Genomic DNA, 9,009 nt, shown 5'->3' with positions numbered 1-9,009 from the left:
TATATATATATATATATATATATATATATTCTATAAATATATGTTTACTGTTTATAGATTTTTAACTGACAAGGTTACATATTGCATGCTTAGAGATGACAATGCTGGTTTAATGTCATAATATATACAGTGTAGCTATAAACGATTATATTTACGCATACATTTTTTTAATATATTTTCATACGCATTTGCATGATTGTCTATTACTGTGCTGTGTGCTGCTGGATAAACTTTTGTTACTCAGTACACATTTTTAAAGTAGCATATTATCTAAATCTAAGCATGCTTCTTATAGTATTTTACCATTGTCCCAGTTAACAAAAAGATGACAAACTGGATAAAACACGTCAAGCTATAATGGACTTAATGCAGCAAACAGACTTACATCGGTGTGCTTTGAGTCCCTCAAAAGACACGGGCTCTTCGTCGTCGTAGTATTCGTAGCTCCATTCATAATTGTGATTTGGCATACTAGTGCTGTTTAAATGCTGGAACCTCGGCATCTTAAATCACAGATCAAAACTGATAATAACAGCGCTTAGGGGAAAGATACATCACAGTTTCTCACAGCAGTCAGTGCGCGCGGTCCACGCAACACAATCATCTGCTGCATTCAGAGCTGAGAACGTAAGCAGCTGTTTTAACACCGATACTGCCAATGAATTCATCCTTATCCTGCGATCATCTCACGTCTGCATGCTCCAAGGCAAAAGTCAAAGACAAAAATGTGGTGTAGGTGGGCGTTCTGTAAGTATCACCGCTAATCGTGAGGTCTCCAGTGGTCTCGAGAGAATGTACTGAATATATAATGAGATCACGCATCTCTCACATCCATCAGCTCGCGTGTGAATGGAGAGATTTCACGCGCCTCTTTCTTTCAATATTTTACAGCCTATATATTTTTTTTACATTTATAATAATTATACGCTTAGCATTTGTCACACTTTTTACTCCAATCAGTATTTTCGGTATAGCCTAGTTTTTATTGTATTTTTTATTGTTTTTCTACTCTTACTGTGTGGGCACTAACATTAGTCTTGGTTGCAAAAAAACACTATTAGGAAAAAATACAGTTCATTGAACATAGCCTACTTTCGTTTGTGACAACATGCCCCGTTGTGTTACACTATCCATTCATTTTTCAGCGCGAAAGAAAGCTATTTTATCTGAATGTGCGAAATCAGTGTATCTTGCGTCCATTTAATATGAAAAATTAGAAATTAGAAAACGGTTCCTGACTTCCGATTCATTGGCCGCCATAGTTAATAAGTAGAAGAATAACAAAAGTGCAGTAAAGGGTAAAACTATTTGCGCTACAGATCAGTGTGTTTATAATTACGACAATGCATTAAAATAAAAAGATACGAAATAATTGGTTGCAATACTGTACTGATAAAAATAACGGGGAGCGAAATGACACCGGAAGTCTCGCACATTCACGTTACAAATGGACTCGCCTGCACTTGTCTAAACAAGGTGGATGTGGGGTAAGTTGCCACAAACAAGGTGGAAGTGGAGTTAGCACAATTAAACTATTTTAGGCGTTTCAGCAACATTAGCTTTTTAAAGAAATATCAAACAGGAAAAGCAAGAGGTAAAATAAATATCAAATCGTTGTTTTGGGCAAAAGAACAAGACATTAATTAAAAAACTTTTTTTTTAAACACGTGGCAACTTTTTTGCATAGGGTAATGACAAGTTTCAGCTGTTAATATGTAAACCTTTCAAACACTGTAGTGGTCAATACCAACATCTTTTAACTGGATAACAACACTTAAGTGATGTACTGTTTCTGGGTTAGTTATTGATTGAAGGTGCAAGGTGCCGTCTTATGTTGCTGAGACAAGAACTACAGAATATTGCAGCATGCTCAGGAAACGGAAACTGTCAGACATGTTAGTGCATATTTGTGCAGCAGGCAGAGACGTTTAATGAGGAGCTTCAGCCCTGGGACTTGTCTCACAGTAAATGAGACAAATGTTATTTATGATGCATGCTAATTAAAGCAGCATGTCTGACTAGTTTCATCTGTAAAAAAGGTCAGAGGTCAGACATTTAGTTTTATTTAATAAACCACCCAATAATCAATAATGATTGGAGTTTATAAAAAGCACATATATGCATGTTACTGTATGTTGCTATTATTATTATTAATCATAAAAAATAATATGTCTCGTATCTGCCATCAGCAGGGTTATTATAGTTAACTAAAACCATAAAACTATTTTTGTTACTTGACATAAAATAAACTTTTAACAGAAATATATATTTTTTTTAAATCAAATAGATTTTATTTCAGCTAGTTGACAACATTTCTCATTTCATTTAGTTTATCTTATCTTAATAAAATAACTAAAACTAAAAATTAATGAAAACTACACGCATTTAAAATAAACAAGTACTATGAATAAAAAATAATATGTCTCGTATCTGCCATCAGCAGGGTTATTATAGTTAACTAAAACCATAAAACTATTTTTGTTACTTGACATAAAATAAACTTTTAACAGAAATATATATATTTTTTTTAATCAAATAGATTTTATTTCAGCTAGTTGACAACATTTCTCATTTCATTTAGTTTATCTTATCTTAATAAAATAACTAAAACTAAAAATTTATGAAAACTACAGGCATTTAAAATAAACAAGTACTATGGTACTAAAATAACCCTGCTATTCAGTGCTTTTAGCCTCATCATTTTGTAATATTTTTTCTAATAGTTTGTTTATTTGCTTATTTTATTCAGTTATTCTTATTCATTTATTATATTAGTACCTCATTATGAATTTGTGAAATATAAAATGAATAAGTTGTTCATCAGACATGCCGAGCTGTGAAAGCAATTAGTAAAAACTACTACCATATGCTAAATTTTATTTTATTTTTTTCATCCTTTTTTTAAAAAAGTGTGAAAGACAGTTACAGATTCATGAAAGCTTCTCAGATAATGATTGTTGGATAATTAATAAACCCAATAAAGCATTTAAAACAGCATAAAAAAAACAGCATACAATTTCAAATCACATATAAAAAGTTCAACTGCCTTGAACAACACATATACATTTAGCAGAAATTTCAAAGCTCCAGACTTTAATTCAGTGAAAATGTCAGTATTGATGTCACTGTTTGCAAACAAAGAGGATGTTCCGGTCCTCTTCGATGACATCAGCAGCTCAGTATCTTTGAAATATAAAACAAAACATGCAAGAAATGATTGTAGCACTGTTATCTGACATGTAACACAATAATAAATGATCACACTGCTGTAGCTATTATGATATATTAACAGTGCAGAACCGTGCACTCAATAGAGATTTCATCAATCCCTGTGATAGACAGCTGTGACTAAATTTTGATTTATGCCAGAACAATGCATTCTATGAGAATAACAGTCACTCCGGGCTGTGTACTGTAAAGCATCATAGAGCAAAGATGAATGAGAGCCAGCAAAACGTTACTTAGCTTGTGGCTAGTTGGTTCAACTCACTTTTGTTTGGTCCGTTGTTGACTGTCATTTTCATGTTTGCAGGCAGATGTGCAGCACGAGCAGTCCTGCTAATATTCCGTAGTGTCTGTACACTGACACTGAATCCTAAAAAGCAGCAAGAGTTCATTAAGCAGTCAGTATAGATATCTTCTCTCAGTCAAATGTTGAGAAAGTTTGCTTTTTGATTTCCTATTTGGCCTGCAGCGTTCTTGGTAAAACAAAGCCATCAAACAAATGCTTGTTCAAAAGATGTTCCTTGAAGTTTCTACAGACCCATTTTTTGCTCTAGCAAATCTGTGCATCTTTCCTGTCATCCTTCCTTTTATGTGTCTGCTTAATTATTCATTCCTTCATTTTATGCCGTGACGATCATGGCCAATTTAATTCTATTCATTTCAATTGTCACAAGTACCAAAAAAAAAGAAGGTGGTTAATCGGGTTTTTTTTAATGAAATGCCTGTGGATAACAAACGATAGAGAGTTTATGCCACTGTACCGTATTCCCTTGATTGGGGAGAACTTTGGGCTCATCATAGATAATACTTTGCATTGCGGAGCCATCTGAAATGGAAACAAGCCATAAAAAACAGTTACATTTATGGTAATACACATACTTTGCCAATATTTGCAACCAATTTTATTTCGGTAACACTACTCATTTTTTAGGGAACAATGTTAGGAGTAATTTTATCCATCAGGAATTGACTGAATTGTAAAAACTAAGCGTTACATACCAGAATCAAGCCAGACCGAATGGACATTTGCTAAAACAGCATCTAAATAGCTATGCCTATTGGTTAACATTATCCATTTTTATTACGTGAATCTCTGGAATACTCAACTCTGAATGATCAAAAATTGCATCATTCAATGTTCATATATTTCTTAATATTTGCCGTCGTCCATTGTTGTTTGTCAGACCATCCATCTGGTATATTATGTATCTCGTCACACCACAGACTGACACTTTCAGATTGTATTAAAAATGACCTCTGTAGACTTCAGGACTGCTGTTTGGCATATGTGCTCACCAGTGCTCAAGAATAACATGGTAACTTACTGTACAAATAGTAATCGAATGTAGCGTTGTAGTCGTAATCTGGTGTTGGTGTCACATCTTCATAATCTTCATTGCCTAATGTGGTACCTGAGAAGATTTGACAAACACATTTCTCTTTCATTGATTTTGAAGGTCATATTGAGAAATGTCTATTGAAAGAGCTTTATAGTTTTTGTACAACAGTAACCACTATTTGCAAGTGATAATGTACAGTTAACCAACCATTATTGCAAAAAAAAAAAAAACTTTTCTCTGAATCAGTTGAATGGGTGTTGTTTTAGTATCATTGAGATACTATTATAGTTTTTATATTTCAAATTAGTTTTTATTTTCTGTTACGATTTTAATTAAAAGTTTTAGTATTTTTATATGAAGTTGAGGGGTTTTTTTGTTTGTTTTTTTATTAATATGTCTGTATAGTTTTTATAAATTTGTTATTTCAGGTTTAGTTTTAGCTATTTGACTTTCTTGATTTAACAGTCAGATATTTCTGAATGACTTCTCATACATATTTAAATACAGAATGCCAAGTTTGACTAGATAGCCATGAAATTAAAACAAAAAATACATCCTTGAATCATGTTATTGCCATTGTAACTTTTTTTAAGTAAAACTATTTGGCTGTTGGGTAACTATTATTCATTGTGTTGATATCATCTTCAGCTTCAACCAAGAATGGAGAAGTTATGATTTCTCTATGCTCCATCCTTCCAAGGAATGATACACTCAAAGAGAGGAAACGGCCAGAGGACTGAGTCAAAGATTGCTAGGACAGCAGCCTGTGGAGTCTGTATTTTATGGGTCAACAACCGTTTTAGCCTTAGAGATGAAGATCAAATGGACCTTCCTATTTGCATGGACTTTTCTGTACTAATCAACTTCTGTGGCCTTCTTATCTGAACATTCTTTCTTTCATTCATTGGTACTTTTCCATTTTATTTATTTAAGCAAAGCGTTTCTTAAGCATGCCATTGCAAGCCCACTGTGTTTAATTCTCAGGTGAACTGGACCTTCACAGGGTCCAATAGAAAAGACCTCCTCATAGCATCTGTCCCACCAGAAACAAATGAGACAGGCCTTGGCAAACTCTGTCATTTTGGCAGGCTCATTTGCCTACATTTTACAACAGGCAGAAACAAGATCTAGATGTGCTCTAACCTTCAAGAAGATTAAAGAACCAAGTTTTTTCCTGAAATACCTATCCTTTCTTCCCTCCCTTTTGTTTTCTTTTGTTATTGAGACACACTACCTTGGGCTATAGTTTGTTGAGTGTAAGATGAAGCCAGTACAGATAAGTTTCTTAATGTTTTCTTTGTTAAATCACAGGCCCTGCAATACACTGAAAGAGCTGTCATTGCAAAACTCAGCCTTTGTTTCACCTTTTAAAGATTTTAAAATGTGAAAGGAGTTCAACCATAAAAATAACAACTCTGTCATCCTTTACTCACCCTCATGTCACTCTAAACCTGTTTGACTTTCACTTCACCATTAACCATTATATTTTATTTTTTACAAAACTTCTCCATCAGAAAGTCATAGGGGTTTGGAACAACAGGAGAGTGAGTAAACAATAATAGTAATTTTTGGGTGAACGATCCCTTTAAATATCATTGTTGTTATGCTTAGGCACTGCTGTTGAGTGCTGTTGGCATATTGGCTGCAGTGCTAAAGAACTGGATGTGCCAAGAACAGGGCTAAAGCATTCTCAAATTCTTGCGTGATTCTTGAGGATGAAGATAACGTTCGCAATATTGTGGTGGAAATTCCCTGCAAATGTCATCTATGTGAACAATGCCAGTCATGCCCCTCCACCACAGATAAGGACCAAAGCTGGCTCATTTCTATCACCCCTCAGATGGGCATCAGCACAAAACACATTTCTGTCACATCAGAAACAAGATGCAGAACTGTAGAATTGTACTTAAAATTAAAAATATATATATTATTCATACACTTGAAAGAATTCTCACAAGGCTACATTTATTTGATCAAAAATACAGTAAAACAGTAATATTGTGATATATTATTACAGTTTAAAATATCTGATTACTATCTTAATGTATTTTAAAATGTAATTTATCCCTGTGATGGAAAAGCTACATTTTCAACAGCCATTTCTACAGTCGTCAATGTCACATGATCCTTCAGAAATTGCCCTAATATGCTAATTGGTGCTCAAGAAACATTTCTTATTATTATCGATGTTGAAACCAGTTGTGCTGCTTAATAATTTTGTGGAAACCATGATAAATATTTTTTATTAATAAAAAGTTAAAAGAACAGATTTTATTTTAAACGTAAGTTCCTGAAATGTGATATTTCTCAGTAATAACTGACACATAGTATGAGTTCTCTAACCACTTGTTTTCAGTCACCCTATCACATTTTGTTCCTCAAATTGTCAAGAGAAGCTGTAAAACAGCATAAAAGCATTCTGACATTTTCTTTGGTGGCCTACTTTTCTGCTAAATAAACCCAAGTAAGCTTAAGGCAAATCCATTCTCAAAGGAAAACAAATAAAGTTGAAGAACTATGAAGGGAAAACCATTTCCAAGACATAAGATATAAGGCATAATATATTTTGCTGTGCAGAAGAAATGTACAGACAATGGCATCCTATGATATGTGTGAATGTCCTCTAGCTCTGTGACAGCTTAAGGGGAACAGTTTTGTACTTACCCCAGTTCAGGGGCAGCAGTAAAGCCCCAGTCACCCAGAGAGAGAGCAGCCGTGTGAACATGCTGGAGGAGACAGCAGAACTGACTGGGATCCTGACTGTGTCTTATTATATGAGCACATGATGAAGTGAAAGGGTGGGAGACAAGACTGGGGAGGGCTTGAAACGGTTACGGGAAAACTTGTGATAGCATTGCTAGATTGGTCATTCATTTTCAGTTGCGTAACATTTCAAGCCAAAAGTATTAAAGGGGTCATATGATGCGACAAATAAGGTTAATTTTTTAACCTTAAACCGCATAAACACATTTCATTACACCAAATACACAACATATTGTTATTTTTAGCAGCATCATATGACCCCTTTAACCTTTTTAATTTAGTAATTCTTTAAAGCTATCTAAAGGTTAAAATACTTTCCATTGCTTCAGTTTTTATGCTCTTTATTGTTCTTTAAAAGTCTCAGGAGCTTTTTTTTTTACCACTAAAAGAATATGAAACCATGAGGTTTGCACACTGACAAATCCAAACACGCTCTAGCCATTTATCGGTAGTTTCATCTTTTCACTTGATTTAAATGAGCTTTCACACTTTCATGGACTGAATGTTCTTAACATAAACATCAGACTCACCAGAATGAAATGAAAACAAAGGATCCTAGGAAGATGAGAAGGCTTTAATCAGGTTTTTTAGCAAATATATTACTTTGTAAGGATTGTTTTCACAGTCTCACTATACTTCTAAGGCCATTTCTGGTTTTCTTTTTTCTTTTCTACTCTGTTTCTAATAAGATTTCCGTACATTTTTAACATAAGAAGATAGGGTAATTTTTCTTATTCTCAATTTTGTCCACATCTCTGTTTTATTTTCCAAATACTGTATTGTACAAATGCTTGTATATTCAAATATCTGGATGCAATATATTGTTTTTGCTGTTCAAGTTTCATACCTGTGAGCAGTTATGTGGTAAACCTGTTGGCCAACATCATCCAAGAAATTATTATGGGACAAGTTCTGACAAATATCTTGGAAGTCACCACTTTCCCTTGCCAACCACAACTTCAGATTGTGATTGATTTCATTTTAATAATGCAAAAAAAAAAAAAAACGGCCTGCTGACTGAACAGGTTTCATATGGTGCGTCCATTTTGTTCCAAGTACATTAACCCCCAGGACAGGATGATGTTATGCAAGGTATTCAAAATCAGTGTTCAATGTGCTAATCAAAAACAATCAGGTGAAGTCAAATTCTGAAGTGTCTCAGACCATAATATGCCTTGAAGCCTTAGCCTAACATTCTGGTGCAAACAAAATCAAGGCTTGTGTTGGCTGTCGAGGTTCAATCTTACCACAAGATGACGCTAAATACTACAATTTCATGCTTTTCAGAACCAGCTATCACATCTCTGTAGTTTTCCCTCAATCATTTCCTCAAGATTCCCCAAATGATTTAATGAGACACCTTTAGGTGTAGTTGTAAAAGCTTTAAATTTGATAGATAGATAGATAGATAGATCGATAGTAATAGCGGTTAATACTGTCAGTTTACAACGTTACATTTACCTTGACAACATTTTAGCAATCATCGTCGTATGTGCCGGTTTTTATGTCGGCTGTTTAGAACATAGACTGTAAAAAAAAAAATCTGAATCAGGTTTAGAATCAGAACTAGCGACGCCCTTTTCTCCAAAGAATCACTCTTACGAGTCGATGAATCGGTTACAGATTATCAAACAGCCTGAATCGATTCGCAAATGATTCACTTTTAGGAGTCATTTATAAA

This window comes from Sinocyclocheilus rhinocerous, unplaced genomic scaffold, assembly GCF_001515625.1.
Source record: "Sinocyclocheilus rhinocerous isolate Xijiao unplaced genomic scaffold, SAMN03320098_v1.1 scaffold11, whole genome shotgun sequence".
In the NCBI taxonomy this organism is placed as follows: Eukaryota; Metazoa; Chordata; class Actinopteri; order Cypriniformes; family Cyprinidae; genus Sinocyclocheilus; species Sinocyclocheilus rhinocerous.
The sequence above is the reverse complement of the archived record's forward strand: the minus strand, read 5'-3'. Positions refer to the sequence as shown.